This window comes from Ctenocephalides felis, unplaced genomic scaffold (genome assembly GCF_003426905.1).
Source record: "Ctenocephalides felis isolate EL2017-DRISC unplaced genomic scaffold, ASM342690v1 CF-g0.4_SCAFFOLD_00845, whole genome shotgun sequence".
Lineage (NCBI taxonomy): Eukaryota > Metazoa > Arthropoda > Insecta > Siphonaptera > Pulicidae > Ctenocephalides > Ctenocephalides felis.
In genome coordinates, this window is record NW_020536999.1 from 190682 (window position 1) to 209347 (window position 18666).

The following is an 18666-nucleotide window of genomic DNA, read 5'->3' on the forward strand; positions in this document are numbered from 1 at the left end:
TTTTCTTTTTGCTAGACATAACAATTTTACAACTATTCATAATACTCCAAATTGTATTTTTATAACAATAAGGTTATGATACTTACTTTATTCTTCTAACCGCTGCGATCCACTTTTCCCGTTGATTTTCTTTCCACTTAGCTGTACAAAATGTATAGAATTTGCAGTCACTTTTTCTGCTGGTATTTCTACAACCCACTACACAACAGATATGGTGGCTCATTTTTAATTATCTTATTTAAATTTGAAATAAATAAATATTTTATGTGTTTTTGTTTAAAATTTTGTTTATAATAGCCCCTTCTAGTGCTTCAAGTTAGCCACTACGAACGCTTCGGTCGATTTGACTTCCCCTTCCATGCCTTCGCACATAGCCAATAATATTTTTTCCAGTCCGGGACCATATATATATTATATGAATTTTTAAAATTAAACTACTTGCCGTAGGGTCGTCAAACTTCAGTATGCCCTTTAGCAACATGATATACCTGCCTAAATAAGAGTTTTCAAAATACTTACTTACGAAAAAGCGGCTCGGCCAATTTTTATCTACGGCTCCCAAATAATAACTTTCAAATAGTTTTTGAATTTTTAAAATCGACTCAGAATTTTTGGCTAAAATGTGAACGAAAAGTTTCTCAGTTTTCTGCTAAATACAAAAAAAAACCGGCTCAGCAAATCGAAAATCTAACAAACGCAAGGGTCAAACGTTAAAATGTCAGAAAACGCTACTCATTTTTCAAGGTTTGATGAATTTTTAAAATTATACGACCTATCATAAGACCGTAATAGAAGACACTGATATCTATCGCCAAAAAATTTCATAAACATCGTTAAATTTGTTTCAGTTAATTATAAGAAATTGTGCCAGCAAATCTTTACCAAAATCATCAACCAATTGATTCTCGACCAATATTTTTCGAACAGTTTTTGAATTTTTACACTCGATTCAGAATTGCGGGCGAAATTTGTTTCACGTTTCTGTTATATATAAAGAAACAGCTTGGCCGATCGTCGCGCAAAACTGACAAACGATGGTCCTCATCGAGCATCAAACGGCTTTTAAATTTTTGAAATAGACGTAATTGTTTTTGAGAAAACGTCGACAAAAGGTCAAAAATCGACTCACATACACACACACATACTTTTTCCAAAGTTGGTCTCATTCAGAATGGCTTGAAACGTCGAGAAAACATAAAATTAGCGAATCGGATTTTGATGAAATATAAACTTCTCCTTCGGGAAGTTAAAAAAACGATCTTCGACAACTGTCCTCTAAATCTGTTCCCGAGTCGACTGACTCGTCAGTCCTAATAATATTCTTTCCCAAGATTCTTTTCCTCGAGCATCCCTCATCTCATCTCGTCATCTCGTCATCTGATGGTCCCTCATAAAGCTTTCTCCTTTCTCCTTTCTCGTAGGTAAAGCGGTTAACAAATTATTTAACCGAAAACGGCAAGGAAATTGCTAAATTACACACGCTCGACTTTGAGCGAGTTGTTCGCATTAAACTTGCGAATGTTCTACGTGATGTCGTCATATACCTGTATAGGTGTGTGTGTGTGTTGGTTTAGATAGACCGGGGGTAAAAGATACAGCTGATGGGGAATAAAATAGTATAACTCTATGGCGGACTATAAAGGTCCTAATTGATTTTTAGGAATTATACTGTAAAAACCAAACCAACTATATCACAACAAATAGCATATCAAACAAACAAGTGTCGAGCTATGTCCAGAAAAATTCCCAATTAATTTTAGAAATGCTTTTTGTGATTTTTCTAAAATTTGTCAACTGATCAGTTTGGCCTCATAGTCGTGGTTTAAAGGGACATCCAAGACCAGCTTATTATTAATTATGAAAAGGTTTTGCCATAAACAATATTCTTAATAATTTGATTTATCAAATTATGTATGAACCCTTAAATTTTGTATGAATTTCAGATGCACATTTCAAAAGTTGCACATGAGTTTAAAATACTGGAGTTGCTGTATGGATTTGTAATATTTGACAAAATTATCAACAATTTAATTTTCCACAAATTCCTCGAATATTTCATAAACTTCAGATGCACATTTCAAAAGTTACAAGAGATATAAGAAACAAATGCACAAAAATATTTATCAATTTTTTCAACTAAAATACAATTTTCTTTTGTAGATACATATTTTTGTTCAATTTCTGATTATCAGACTAATGATTTACAACATTGCATGGTGAATTTATACCAAATCTTCATATCAGAGCTTATAAGATTGTTTATATAGGAATTTAGTAAATTTTATCTAGTTTCTGCTAAGCCGAGTGAAGAAAATGCTCTGAATTTTTTTTGAGGTTATTTAAATAAATGTCAAAAAACCTTGATTCATATTTTAAATTAATGATATATAACGGAGGCTTTAGACGCATTTTATCTAAACTTTTTGTACCAAAGTGTACAAGAGAATTTACATCAGATTTTAGTAAATTTTATCTAGTTTCTGATGAGCTAACTAAGAGTGTCCGAGTTGAAGTTTTTGATTTATTTAAACAAATGGATAAAAACGCCCTGAAAATTTATAAAATGCATTAACATTTGTAACATTTCATTATAAATTTATTCAAAATCGTATCGAAGCTTATAAAATTATTTATATAAGTATTTAGTAAATTTTATATAGTTTCTGCTGAGCTAACTACAAAAGAGTGCTTTGGAAAAAAAATTAAGTTGTAAATGTAAAAATATATTCCGAATATTATTTGAACAAATTTGAAAAATGTGTTGAAATTTTTAAACTGGTTAATTTTATCCAGTTTTAACTAAAGTCACTTCAAAACAGTGTTCTAGGAATTTTTTTTAAATTGTTGAAAACAAAAAACTTAACGATTGAAATAATTTCGTTTTGTTATAATTGAAAAAGTGGCCGTTTATCTCACGTTAAGGTGATGGCTGGTTACAGCTCTTATGCCCTTTTGCCCTCTACTTTAAAATAATATCTATCGTTACTTGATTTTGAGATTTTTTCCTCGGCTCTCAGTCTAAAATGGAAAGATATGTGAAGTTTCAGAGGGCAATTGTTCGGCATTGCCAAAGAGGGACTTCGTCTGTGTTCAGGAACACCTGAGCGCGTCAATTCAGACAGAAAGCTCTACATCAAAGTTAAACTTTCCCACCAACACCACCGACAACAACATTCTGTTATTTTGGCTTGTACGAGGCCCACGAAATATTACAATTTACGTGGTAATAATAATTCGTATATGGTAATGGATTTATGAACTAAGAGTGAGCAGCATTTAACATCACACACTCGTGTTTTTTAATTTCTTGCAACCCACTTTTATACAAAATGATACTCACGCCTAGTTTATTTAATTTCAAATAAATCGTCAATCAATCTTTTAATTTTATGCACTTCCTTCGTCCAATATTTGTACGAATCCTCGTTAAACATATCCTCCAATTACCCATCGCAATGTAATTATTTTCCGCGTTTTTCCATCCCGACTCGAGATAAAACCTCGTTTTCCGTCAAATTCGCCCGTGCGGAAAAGTTTACCTTTCCCGGACGAAAAAAGGTAAAAAAAAACACGTTGCAGATTCTCTCCTCCATTTAATTGTACCTGTATCTCCTCGATTACTTACTTACTTCGAGTGTTCCTCCAGATTCGATATCGAATCGAATCGATTAGAATCGATAGAAGGAATCGACGGATTCGATTCGAATTTATACTGAACGCAACTTAAACTGTTTTTCTCGATTAAAGTCTATTTACATTTATTTAGCAACATTTAACGCGCGGGGATTAATTTGATTTATAAATAAAGTGCAGTGCAGTGCGGAGTGATTATTTTGTTAGAGAGTGTGTTTAATTGGAAACTTGTGTTAGCCAAACACTGGAATGGAATAGAAATCTACGATATATATATATATATATATATATATATATATATATATATATATATATATAGATAGATACTTTATTCATATATATATATATATTAAACCTCATTTTTTTTACTACAAAACTTATTATTCTAAGTCTAAATAAACAGCAGTCATAAGTTAGCTATTTGTCATACACGATTTGATACTTTATTTGTGTAATCGTTTAGCATGTTAAACAAATTACTAAAATAGTACTAGTAATAATAAAAGAACAAAAAACCTTCTCAAAAATGATTTATTATTGATTTATTCTTTTATTCTCAAAAAATATTTAATTTTTAACTTCCCGTAGGGTAAGTTATTGTAATGGGCCGAAAATCGAAATTGAAAATTTTTACATTTCTCGACGTTTTGAAGGTTTCTGAACATTTTGGCATACCTCAGAAAAAAAGAATGTGTGTGTGTGTATGTGAGTGTGTATGTATGTATGGATACAATTTTTCATCCACGTTTTCGGGCGCACGGATCAACCGATTTGAATGGTTTAAAAAACATTCGATTTCTAATAATAGGGAGATGTGCTGATTAGTTTTTGGCAAAGGCAGGTCTAGCCGTTACGAAGATATGGAGCAAAGAGTGCAGAAAATAGAAATCGAGTTTTTGAGAGAACGGATTATCCGATTTGTATGATCCAAAAAACATTCAATTCGTAATGACGGACAGAAGGGGTGATTAGTTTTTGGCAAAGGCAGGTCCAGCGGTTTCGGAGATACAGAGCTAAATTTGCAATAAATGGCAGTTTTTGAGAGAACTAAGCGACCGATTTGAATGATTCCAAAAACTTTCTGCTTGTAATTAACAATAATTGATTTTGGAAAAAAAAAATTTTTTATTTTTTTTTCAAAAAAATTTTTTTTTGTATATCGAAAATAATTCAGATGTTTATTTTAATTCTGTTCTAATATACTTTAAACAAATAATTTCAACTTTCCAATTTAGTTTATATAAGTCTTATAAATATTAGACAATGTTACAATATTTATAATAATCTATTTGAAAACATTCAGTATTCCTCGAACATTTCGTTGCGGTACGGGAAGTTCATGCAATTTGACTTAAGGCACGATGCCATACACCCCACTAGTTTATTTATTTTATTGCACGTTTATGGAAGTTGTTTAATCGAGATTTCCCTATGAAAATCGTTAGAATCGAAATGTACATTTAGCCGAGTCAATAAAGGCGAAAACAAGTTCATTCAAAAACTTATTTTCTTGTATATATAATCTTTTACAATTTATTTTCTAAATATTTTAAATAATAAACCAAGATTTTCCTTTCTAAAATGTTTAGTAGAACAGAATAAAATCGGAGTTACTTGAAGGACCTTTTGGAAAAAGATTTTCATTGACTTGGCTAATTGTTTACAGTTGTGAATAAATTTTTGTAAGTTCCGATCTTTATCATATATAAATATTGTTCACATTCCCCTTATTTAAAAGTTATGTATTTTTTTCATAAATGTACCATTTCACTAATTTATTCAACGCCATACACAGTTTGCTCGTCAGTCGAGTTCTTTCGTTCCTAAAACTTTCTTCGTATGTTTGTGTATATATTTATGCACCCGTCAAGAAATCCTCCCGATGTCTTCTCATTCACATACGCGAATTTTCGCTCCTTTCTCACAAGTCGTTCTCTCGCGTTATATGAACTACTACAAGGATGCTCCTCATACCACCAATTCCCATTACACCGACTTACTACTCCTGCTCCTCCTGCTCCTCCTGCTTCGTCTTCTTTTCTCGATACCAAGAAAGAGAAGGAAGGTTATATTACACAACTGAAATGTGCCAGTCAGAAAGCCGAACAGGTTTCAGATATATATTGAAAATTGCACGAGGAAAATGTAACACGTTCTCCCATTTTTCCTCGACAGATGTTTTAAGATGAAAATTGATATTTTACTTTCGGCTCGATGTGTGGTGTGGTGACATTTGTTCACTGATAAATTAATCGAGTTTCTCATAAATCAATCGAGATACCTGATTATTTCTTCGTAATTGCACGACCCAAAAGCATTTCGAACGAATATTCAAGGTTATTTTTAAAATGTTGATTTCACGTTTTTTGGCTTATCTCCGATTTCTGAAAATTTTTGTAGCATTCTAGTTCTAAAGTACGTTAACATGAAGTATTTAACATGACGTTTTTGTCTATTTTTTTAAATTTTCTGGTTCTTAACCTATATTTTCAAAGTAAAAATAAATAAAAACCACCATGTATCTTGTTTGGTTCCATATGGTTTGCTTTATTAACTTCCCGTAGGGTAAGTTATTGTAATGGGCCGAAAATCGAAATTGAAAATTTTTACATTTCTCGACGTTTTGAAGGTTTCTGAACATTTTGGAATACCCCACAAAAAATGGATGTGTGTGTGTTTGTGTGTGTAATGTATGTAAGTATGGATACAAATTTCCAGTCACGTTTTCGGGCGCACGGATCAACCGATTTGAATGGTTCAAAAAATATTCGATTCCTATTGATAGGGAGATGAGCTGATTAATTTTCGGCAAAAGCAGGTGTAGCAGTTACGGAGATAAAGAGCAAAGAGTGCAGAAAATAGAAATCGTGTTTTTGACAGAACGGAAATTTTTTTTTGTATATCGAAAATAATTCAGATTTTATTTTTAATTCTCACTAAAGTTCTAATATACTTTGAACAAATAATTTCAACTTTGCAATTCAGTTTATATAATTCTTATTAATATTAGACAATGTTACAGTATTTATTTATAATAATCTATTTGAAAACATTCAGTATTCCTCGAACATTTCGTTACGAAACGGGAAGTTCCAGCAATTTGCCTTAAGGCACGATGCCATACACCCTACTAGTTCAACATATATAGTTATAAATCAACATATACTACGGATATCATTTTATTTTGTGTTATTTTTATTGAATTTATATAATTGTCCATTACTATTACTAGATGTTAATTATTTAGCAGTTGTAATAAATATAGTAATTAAATATATATATATATATATATATATATATATATATATATATATGGTTGCAAAGCTAATAATTAGCAATTTACATATTTTTGTGGTCGTATGTGGTACCAAAAATGCATTTTTAAGATCTTAATAAACATGATAAACAATTATTATACAATTTAACAAAATAATTAAGAACAACTCCAAATCTGCACTTTCAATTTTTTTTTGAGTATTCATATAGATTTTTTACGGTTTAATTTCTTCACTCTTAAATTTAAAAAAACGATTTTTACGCTTTTATCTAATACAATCTGCACTCTTGAATAATTATCACTAATTTTATATATTTTTTGTGGTTTTGCAAAATTGTAAATATCCAATTTCAAAATAAAATTTATGATGTGTATAATAATATAACAACTATGTATACTTTTTATAGTTTTATCTGGTCCAAATCTAAACATTCAAACTAGTAATAAACACAATTCTATAAATTTTTAAACAAAATAAAATTGAATAACAATGTTTATACAGATTTTTGAACTTTATTGTATTTTAAGTTCACACTAACAGCATCACTTGTTTTATTTTATCTTTAACAATTTTTCAACTATTGAAAAAAAAATTAAAAATTTGAATAAGTTAATGAATTATTTCTGATTTAAATCCGCTCTTTAAAATTCGAAATAATTAACAACCATAATATAGATTATTGTACATTCTTGTCTGATTCTCAAATTTGTACTTTATTTAAAATTAGAAATAATTAACAACCATAATATAGATTATTGTACATTCTTGTCTGATTCTCAAATTTGTACTTTATTTAAAATTAGAAATAATTAACAACCATAATATAGATTATTGTACATTCTTGTCTGATTCTCAAATTTGTACTTTATACAATTCAGAAGATTTTTACAATTTTAACTCGTTATAAATCTACCCACATTACTAAAATAAAATTCATTAACATTTGTAATATTTTTTATAGTTTTTGATTTCAAGTCTGCACTTATTAAATACAAATAATTATTAACTTTGAAATAATCAACTCGATTAACTTTTCAAATAAAAATAGGTAACCGCGTTTATATAGATTTTTACGTTTTTATTTAATTTTTTCTGCAATTGTATAATTTTTGTAATATATTTGTGATTGGAATTAGTATTTTCTCATCTGTTTATTATGAAAAAATAAGTTAGCTGAACAAAAATAAAGTTCTTAAGAGTAATTTTGACATTTTTAAAACAAGATTATTGAAATTCTCATTCAAAATTAATGGAAAAGACTTCATTTTTTACAGCCTTTGTGGTTTCATCAAAAAGTCAAAATCTAATATATACATATATACGAATTATTAGATATATTCGTATTAATTATTTTTTATCTAGATTTGGAACTAGACAAAGTTATAAAAAGCAAGATAATCTTTAATAGTTGTTTAATAAAGAACATTAATTATACAATAATCAACTATTGATAGTTAATTATTTTTATTCCGCAAGTGCAAAAGTGAAACCTGACAAAAACGTAAAAAAATTAATTTAGCTGATAATTTTTATTATATGACATGGCAATTAACGTGTTGAAATAAAATTTGAAGGATTTAGTGACATTGAATTATAAAACTGCATTTTTGAAATAAAATGAATTCAGAGCGTTATAATAAATAAAAATAATTATCAACCATTATAAAGATTTCATACAATTTCTTATATTTCCAAATCTGCACCAAATATAAATATTTATATAACTATAAAGACTTTCACATCTGCACTTTTAAAATAAAATCTTATAAAACACTATCGCAACTCCACGGGACGACAACAAAGCAAAATCTTTCTCCACGTTTGTTTTAAATCTACAAAAGCTTTTTACGAAAAAAAAACAATAAAAATAAAAAAACATGCAACTACACATTTTTTCCTAGAGACGGTCTCCTCATCTGCATCTGCATTTGCATAGTGATTCATGTTTTGTTTTTTCAGCTCCTCTATCTATATTTGCACTCTATTTTTACATGGAGGAGGAGCTTTTTTTGTTTCTTTTTTCGAAGAAAGTTTCGTGAAAGTTGCGTTGGGAAATCTTTGCCACTTTTCCTTCTATTATTTTCCTCTTTTCTCATCGCATATAATTTTAATTCGCCCATTTTACGCCCCCGACAGTCGCTAATGTAAATAATGGCAAAGAGTGAACACAATTCCATTAAATAAAACTTTATCGCAAACACTGGTTTATTTTATTACTTGAAAAGCTCTCTCATTGTGTCCCCGAACAAAGTAACTGGGTTGGGAATAGGTATTCATTGTTAAGTGGGTAGTAATGGAAATATAATACCCAATATTATTATCATCAGTATGATGATAATAATTGCTATTGTTGTATTTATAGTACAGTATTGTTCTGAAAATATTTTACGAGTATTATAAATTCCATGCATATATTTTTATTATATGAATGCAAATTTTAAATCAGATAAACTGTAGCTAGTTATGCCTAAATTGCTGGAACTTTCCGTTGATCATTTGTAAGAATTTCATTCATTTGTATAATTCACTGATCAAATTGGTGACAGAATGGCATGTAAATTAATATAAATCAAGCATTTTTAGCGAGCTCTGTAGGATGTATTGTTTGTACTAAATTATTGAATTTTCAATATTATATTCTGTAATATGACTACTTTGACATCTAATACTGAAATCAATATACTACCTTTAAAAATTCTGAGAAAATGTTTTTTTAACAAAGTACATCATTGCGGAGTTGACATTGACAATTCACATAATAATAATCAACTGGGGAATACTTTAAGATACTTTATGTGCACTTTTAACGAACTCCTCAAGCTAGAATATTTGTACTAGTACTTTGCAATTTTAGTATATTATTCTTTGAAATATCTATTTTGACACCAAATAACTAAAATCAATACATTTTTTCAAAATTCTAATTTAATAGTAATTTTTGGGATAAAGTACGTGCATCAATACAGAGTGAATTACAAGTCGTGCATTTTAGCGAGCTCTACAGGATTCACTTTTTGTAGTAAATTTCTGTATTTTTGATATTATATTCTTTCATGTGCCTACTTTGACATGAAATACTAAAATCAATATATTGCCTTTGAAAATTCCACGATATTATTACTTTTTGTATAAAGTACCTGCGTCAATACAGAGTGATTTATTAATTATTTATTATTTATTAGACTTACATTTTAGCGATCTCTACAAGATGCATTGTTTGTATTGAATTACTAAACTTTCAATATAATATTCTTTAATATGTCTACTTTGACATCTAATAATAAAATCAGTATATTGTTTCTGAAAATTCTAAGATATTAATAATATTTTGAACAAAGTACGTGCATCAATACAGAGCTACATGCGACTAAGAGATCAGGCACTTTCAGCGAGCTCTACAGGATTTACTGTTTGTACTAAATTATTGAAATTTCAATATTATATTCGCTAAAATGTCTACTTTGATATTTAATACAAAAATCAATATGTTGTTTTTGAAAATTCCAAGATATTATTAATATTTGCAACAAAGTACGTGAATCGCTTTTAACCAAAAAGGTGTATATGTATAGAGATTTTTTGTCAATTTTTAAGGAGCTCTACAGGCTAGAATGTTTATACTAGCGGGTTGAAATTTCAATATATCATTACTATAAATGTGTTTATCATAGACGAATTATTAAAAATCATAAGTCTTCTTTGAAAATTCTAAGATATTATTAATTTTCTGAACAAAGTACGTGCATCATTACAAAGTTACTTACAAGTCTTACATTTTAGTGGGCTCTACAGGATGCATTGTTTGTACTAAATTATTGAAATTTTAATATTATATTCTATAATGCGAGTTCTTTGACACCTAATACTAAAATCAATATATTGTCTCTGAAAATTCGAAGATATTAATAATATTCTGAACAAAGTACGTGCACCAATGTGACTTAGTAGTTATGCATTTTTCGCGAGCTGTACAGGGTGCACTGTATGTAGTAAAATATTAAAAATTCAATATAATATTCTTCAATAGGTCTACTTTGACAAGAAATAATAAAATCAGCATATTGTCTTTGAAAATTCTAAGATATTAATAATATTCTAATCAAAGTACGTGAATCGATACATGCGTAGATATTTTTTGTCAATTACTAACGAGCTCTTCAGGCCAGAATATTTATACTAGCTCATTGAAAGTTTCATTATATTATTTTTATAAATGTGTATATTATAGACAAATTTCAAAAATCATAAGTCTTCTCTAAAAATTCTAACATATTAATGATCTTTTAGGTACGTGCACCAATACAGAGCTACATATGACTTTTAGATCAGGCACTTTCAGCGAGCTCTCCAGGTTGCACTGTTTGTACTAAATTATTGAAATTTCAATATAATATTCTTCAATATGTCTACTTTGAAATACAGTACTAAAATCAATATGCTGTCTTTATAAATTTTAAGATTATTATTCTAAATTATATTATTCTAAACAAAGTACGTGAATCGCAATTAACTGGAAAATCTATATTTATAGATATTTTTTATCCTTTTTTAACGTTTAGAACATTTATATTGTCTCACTGAAAATTCAGTATATTATTTCTATAAATGTGTATATTATTATCAAATCCTAAAATTAAGTTTTATTAATATCTTAAATTTAAAATTTTAAGATATTAATAACCAACCGGAAAAAGTACATGTGATGAGTTTTTCTTTATGCATGAAAAATGAAACTAATTTTTGAAGTGGCAAAAAAGTTGCGATAGAGTCACGTCAGGATTACTAATTTAGTCAGTTCATTAACCAAGATATTTACTTATACATATAAATAAAGTTCTGAAACATTATTGACAAAAAAGTTATAACATAGACATTTGCTCCATTAATTATGGTTGTAATAATTAACTTCCCGAAGGAGAAGTTTATGTTTTCATCAAAAAATCCGATTCGAAAATTTTATGTTTTCTCGTTTATGACGAGGACTATCGTTTGTCAGTTTTGTGGGACGATCGGCCGAAACGTTTCTTTGTAAATAGCAGAAAAGTGAAAAATTTTTCGTCTACGTTTTAGCCCGCAATTATGAACCGATTATGAAAATTCAAAAACCGTTTGAAAGATATGTTGGGTTGGGAATAGTGCTGATTAGTTTTTGGTAAAGAATGGCCGGGCCGTTTTCTTGTAATAAAGTGTTAAAAAAAATTTTTTCGACGATTTTTATTATAATTTTCTTTGTAATTTGAAAAAAAAGTGTTAAACTTTTCGTCCACAATTAAGCTCATCCTACCAAACCGATCCTAAAAAATCAAAAACTGTTCGAAAGATATTAGTTGGGAATGATACTGGTTAGTTTTAGGTGAGAATCTACCGAGCCGTTTTCTTGTAATTAGCTGTTGAAAAAAATTTAAGCCTATTTTTATGGATTTTTTTAGCGATATCTATCATAGTCTTATAGAACTTACTGTAATATTACGGCCTTACGACAAGTAGTTTAATTTTAAAAATTCATCGAAGTTTGAGAAAATGAGTAGTTTTTTTGACGTTAGCTAAAATTAAAATAAGACGATTTACTTGGTATAACAATATAGTACTTGGTCTTAATAAACATACTAAACCATTAAAATCCTACGGAAACTGGTCCAAATATAATAATTGTTGATTTTTGAAAAGTTGCTTTTTGAAAATACTCCGAGTTAACGTGTTCCTTCGTTTTCAATTATGTGTAATAAATCCACTCATAAATTAATTTATTTTTTATTGATTAAATCGATTATTTACACATATTGGGAAGTTCATGTAACTTGCCTCAAGGATAAATACCAATACCAACTAGTTTTCTTATAAAGTTTTGTTATTGTTGCTCAAAAATTAAAAAGCTAGAAAGAGGAATAAATAGTCGATTTCAGAGCTTTAAGAAGATTTTCCATGACTTTATCAGAGTCGTTGGTAGTCGATGATTTTTTGGAATTCTAGTAACGAATATTGGTGACCTCAAACTGATCTTTTTCGAATGTTTTACGACCTCATCAGCTCCTTCTATTTCCCTTATATGTTTCAAAGACTTAGTTAATTAACGTTTCGTACATGTCGTCGTCGTTCCATATTTTGCCGTCTCGATTGTCGTGGTAAATAAGATTTCGTTCGTCTCGATTTCTATTCCTCGACATTAGAGAGTAGAGAGCACAGAAGAGACATGTATAATATAATGTAATGTTCGCTTTAAATTCGAATTACACGGCAAAATAGCATTGTAAACATCCATTCATACCTCAGCGTCGTAGTTCGGCAAACAAACCAGTACACTGCGGTCTCAGGCATTACATTGTTAACGAAGGACGGATATCCTACAAGGTGAAGGCAAAAGATTTTAAGAACTAGCTGTAAGTGGAATTCTGTCTTAAGGCAATTGAGGCATCGTGCCTTAAGGCAAATTGCTGGAACTTCCCGTACCAAATATTATTATTTTTTTATAAAGGACTAACATTTTTGAAAAAATTTTACTTCGAAAAAATAAGATTTTAATAATTTTAATAAGAAACTATAAATTTTTTGACATATTTTAGAAGATCTGAACTTTTTTTTTTCAAAGCAATCGTACTGCTTTAACTGCATAGAGACAAAATATAAAGCTAATAAAAATACAAAATAAAAATATAATAATTTTTTTTGTGATTACTATAACTTACCCTACGGGAAGTTAAAAATACGATAACAAGACGATCCATTGGCTTTTTTATTTAAATAAAAACCAATTTGTAATTTTTTTATCATATTTTTATAATTAATATCAATAATTTTAGTTATTCATAAGAAGGGAAGACGGATCAGCAACAAAGGATAGAATTAGAATTGCAAAGATGATTTTGTAAAATTGACTCCTAAACTGTATCTTTGATAATCAATTTTTTTTCTTTGTTGAAGTTTTTAATTTAAAACACATTATCCTTTGACATTATCCTTTGCAATGTGTATATGAACAGAAAAGGCAAATAAAAATTTACAATATGTTTAGGTAACCTAGACATATTCGGAAAAAATACCTCTTTCAGATAAAATAGCATTAGTAAAAAAACATCAACAATATTTTTACATAATCTACCTGTCTAACATTTTTAGACAATTTTAAATATTATCAGGCAGTATATTTAATTACTCTGCAACATTTTCAGATAATTTGCAACATGTTTCGACTTTTTGCAATATTTTTTGGCGGTTCGTAATATTTTCCAATAATTTACAAAATTTTCAAAAATATTTTTAGTTGATCTCTAACATTTTAAGACGATCTCTAACATTATCAGATGATTTTCAACATTTTTCGACGATTTGCGACATTTTTCGAAGATTCGTTACATTTTCCAATAATTTACAAAATTTTCAGACGATTTGTAATATTTTCAGACAATTTGCTACATGTTTCGACGATTTGCAACATCTTTCAACGATTTGAGACATTTTTCGAAGATTTGCGACATTTCCCAACGATTTTCTACATTTTAGACGTTTCGGTACATTTTCCAATAATTTACAAAATTTTCAGACAATTTGCAACATTTTCAGATAATTAACAATATTTTTCGATGATTTGCGATATTTTTCGACGATTTGAGATATTTTTCGAAAATTTGCTACATCTTTCGACGATTTGCTATATTTTTCGAAAATTTGCTACATCTTTCGACGATTTGCTATATATTCCAATATTTACAAAATTTTAGGTCAATTTGCTACATTTTTAGATAATTTTCAACATTTTTTGACGATTTGCGACATTTTGAGACCACTTGCAACATATTCAACGATTTGCAACACTTCCAGACTCTTTGCAACACTTCCAGACTCTTTGCAACACTTCCAGACTCTTTGCAACACTTCCAGACTCTTTGCAACACTTTCAGACTCTTTGCAACACTTTCAGACTCTTTGCAACACTTTCAGACTCTTTGCAACACTTCCAGACTCTTTGCAACACTTTCAGACTCTTTGCAACACTTTCAGACTCTTTGCAACACTTTCAGACTCTTTGCAACACTTTCAGACTCTTTGCAACACTTTCAGACTCTTTGCAACACTTTCAGACTCTTTGCAACACTTTCAGACTCTTTGCAACACTTTCAGACTCTTTGCAACACTTTCAGACTCTTTGCAACACTTTCAGACTCTTTGCAACACTTTCAGACACTTTGCAACACTTTCAGACACTTTGCGACACTTCCAGACTCTTTGCAACACTTCCAGACTCTTTGCAACACTTTCAGACTCTTTACAACACTTTCAGACTCTTTGCAACACTTTCAGACTCTTTGCAACACTTTCAGACTCTTTGCAACACTTTCAGACTCTTTGCAACACTTTCAGACTCTTTGCAACACTTTCAGACTCTTTGCAACACTTTCAGACTCTTTGCAACACTTTCAGACACTTTGCGACACTTCCAGACTCTTTGCAACACTTCCAGACTCTTTGCAACACTTTCAGACTCTTTGCAACACTTTCAGACTCTTTGCAACACTTTCAGACACTTTGCAACACTTTCAGACTCTTTGCAACACTTTCAGACACTTTCAGACACTTTCAGATTCTTTGCAACACTTTTAGACGATCAATCAACACTTTCAGATGTTCTTTCACATTCTTAGACAATTTATAACATTTTTAAATAATCTATAATTTTTTAAAAAATATGACGCTCTGTGTGTAAAAGTGTTATCTATCGCCCATGAACAAAAACTGATCACTGAAATAAATTATTGAGAATTTTAATTAGTTCTTTGGAAGTGCCATTTTTAGTATTTGATTACATTTTATCGACAATAACAATAACAATTTAAAATTTGTTGTTGGGCAACTTGCTGGTTCAATGACTAATAAAATTGAAAAAAAAATCGTGGTTTAGGTACACATTTAAAGTACAAAATAAAATAGTTATTATTTCAACAAAGGTTTAGAAGTGAAAGTTTGAGAAGTAAAAGCAAGACAAGAACTAGAGCAAATGTTTGCAATATAGAAATTCACCGAGAATGAAGTCTCGATATTTCCGCAATATTTTCTCAAAAATTTTCTTTTAATTCGTATATTATACGGAATAGAACTTATCGCATTGTCGGTGAGATAATATATCTAGAAGACAGCAGGAAACAAAAGTTTCAATAGTTAAATATGTAAAACAAATATTAATCATTTTGGAACAAAATACGTGCATTCAATACAGAGCGATTTATTATGTTTTATATTTTAGCAAGCTCTTCGGAATGCATTGTTTGTACTAAAATATTGAAAATTCAATATTATATTTTTCAATATGTCGTTGACATAAAATAATAAAATCAATATATTGCCTTTGAAAATTTTAAGATATTAATAATATTTTGAAGAAAATACGTGAATCGCTATTAAATATGAATATCTATATGTATAAATATTTTTTGTCTATTTTCAACGAGCTCTAAAGGCTAGAATGTTTGTGGTAGCGTGTAAAATTTCAGTATATTGTTACTATAAATGTGTTTATTATAGACAGATTTTAAAAATCATAAGTGTTCTTTAAAAATTCTAAGATATTAACAATTTTCTGAGCAAAGTACGTGCTTCAATATAGAGCTACATGCGACGTTTAGATCAGGCACTTTCAGCGAGCTCTCCAGGATGCACTGTTTGTACTAAATTATTGAAATTTTAATATTATATTCTCTAAAATGTCTACTTTGACATTTAATACAAAAATTAATATGTTGTTTTTGAAAATACCAAGACATGCAACAAAGTATGTGAATCGCTTTTAACTAAAATGTGTATATGTACAGAGAATTTTTGTCCATTTTTAAGGAGCTCTACAGGCTAGAATGTCTATACTAGCGGGTTAAAATTTCAGTATATTAGTACTATAAATGTGTTTATTGTAGAGAAATTTTAAAAATCATAAGTCTTCTTTGAAAGTTCTAAGATATTATTAAATATGTAAATGATGTAAAACAAATAGAGTTAATCAAATGTGTTATACACGTCATAAATTCGTACCTTTTACTGAATAGCACCCCTTGACTTTTGCTCGGTGCATCTATATGTACATATATATGTACATATATATGTATATCTATGTATATATGTATATATGTAGGTAAGTAGCGAAGTTCAACTGTCTGTACGACAATCCCTTGAGCGAGTTCCAGAAACTGTTCCTCTCATTTCGTCTAAGGCAAAAGGAGGCGAAGGAGGCGAAGGCGGCGGCCAATCGACCCACACCTTTAGCCACCACTGTGGAGGATTCGCAACATTATAGATATTCTCAGATATTTCATCATTAGTTACATGAAATGATGATGGAATTAATTTGAATCTGCTGACTGCCGACTGCCGACTACTGCCTACTATTTATGGTAGAAGGGACTATCAATATTATATATGTATATATATATATATATATATATATATAATATATATAACTTTGTTTAGCCATCTAAAAAATTATAAAAAAATTTTTAGTCTTAGAAATAACTGTGGAAGTATGTGGTATATAAGCTGTAACAAAAAATCATGCTCCTTTTCCATTTGATTATTTATATCTTGGAATTTTAAAAGAGGACATATTGATTTTGTTATTATATATCAAACTAGCAAACCCGACGAACTTCGTTTTGCCACCAGATGGCTTCGTGAGAAAGATGAAGAAATTTTTTGTTTGTTTTATATTTGAAAAGAAAAAAATTCATTTTATTATACAACAGTAATGAATTTATTTCGATTACAAAAATGAAGTGTTTTTTAGTTGAACTTCTCTAAGTAAATGAAAGTGAATCCGCAAATTATCCGTTTCATTGAAGTGCTCTTTGGTAAACTACATTTTTTGTTTTTTGATCTGACGTTAACACAAACAAAGCGGATGGTTTTCCAACTCGTGAACAGGCAACGTATAACCGCCCATGTGAAAAGCAATGATTTTCTAAATAATCTATTTGAAATTTATCCCGCAAACACTAAGCGATTGGCCTTGCGACTTGTTATTGCGAACGCAAGGCGAACTGGAAATTGCAATCGTTTGAAGTCAAACGGAAGACCAGTCGGAATCATTGGTATGTCACCAAATCGCCAGCAATTTTTGATTGAATGGTGAAATTCAGTGCGTGTACATCATTATTCTTTGCGGCAAGAATTGCTCGTTAACTTAACCAAGCATAATTCTGATAATTCTCACTAATGTCATTACTCGAATTTTTAATTACAGTGCGTGAAGTTCCAGCAGCTTGCATCAAGGCACGATGCCATGCACGACTAATTTTCTTAGCTGTAAACCTTGCGGAGACCGAGACCTTTTCAACGAATGCAACATTGTCGAAATCGGTTTGTGCGTCCTGGAGTTATTTCGTCAGGAAGGAAAACCCGACTTATTTATATATATAAAATATATATATAGAAGATAATCTATTTGAAATTATTTAAAACAATTGTTGATTATTTTTATTACTCGAATTTTTAATTACGGTGCATGAAGTTCCAGCAATTTGCATTAGGGCACGATGCCATGCACAACTAATTTTCTTAGCTATAAACCTTGCGGAGCCCGAGACCTTTCCAACGAATGCAAAATTGTCGAAATCGGTTCGTGCGTTCTGGAGTTACTTCGTCAGGAAGGAAAACCCGACTTATTTTTATATATATAGAAGATAAGAGTTCAAAGTGCTGTCATATATGGAGAGATTTGATACTACGGCGAGTGCAGCAAAGACTTTGAGGCGGCCGTACTCTCAAACTATCAATTTTA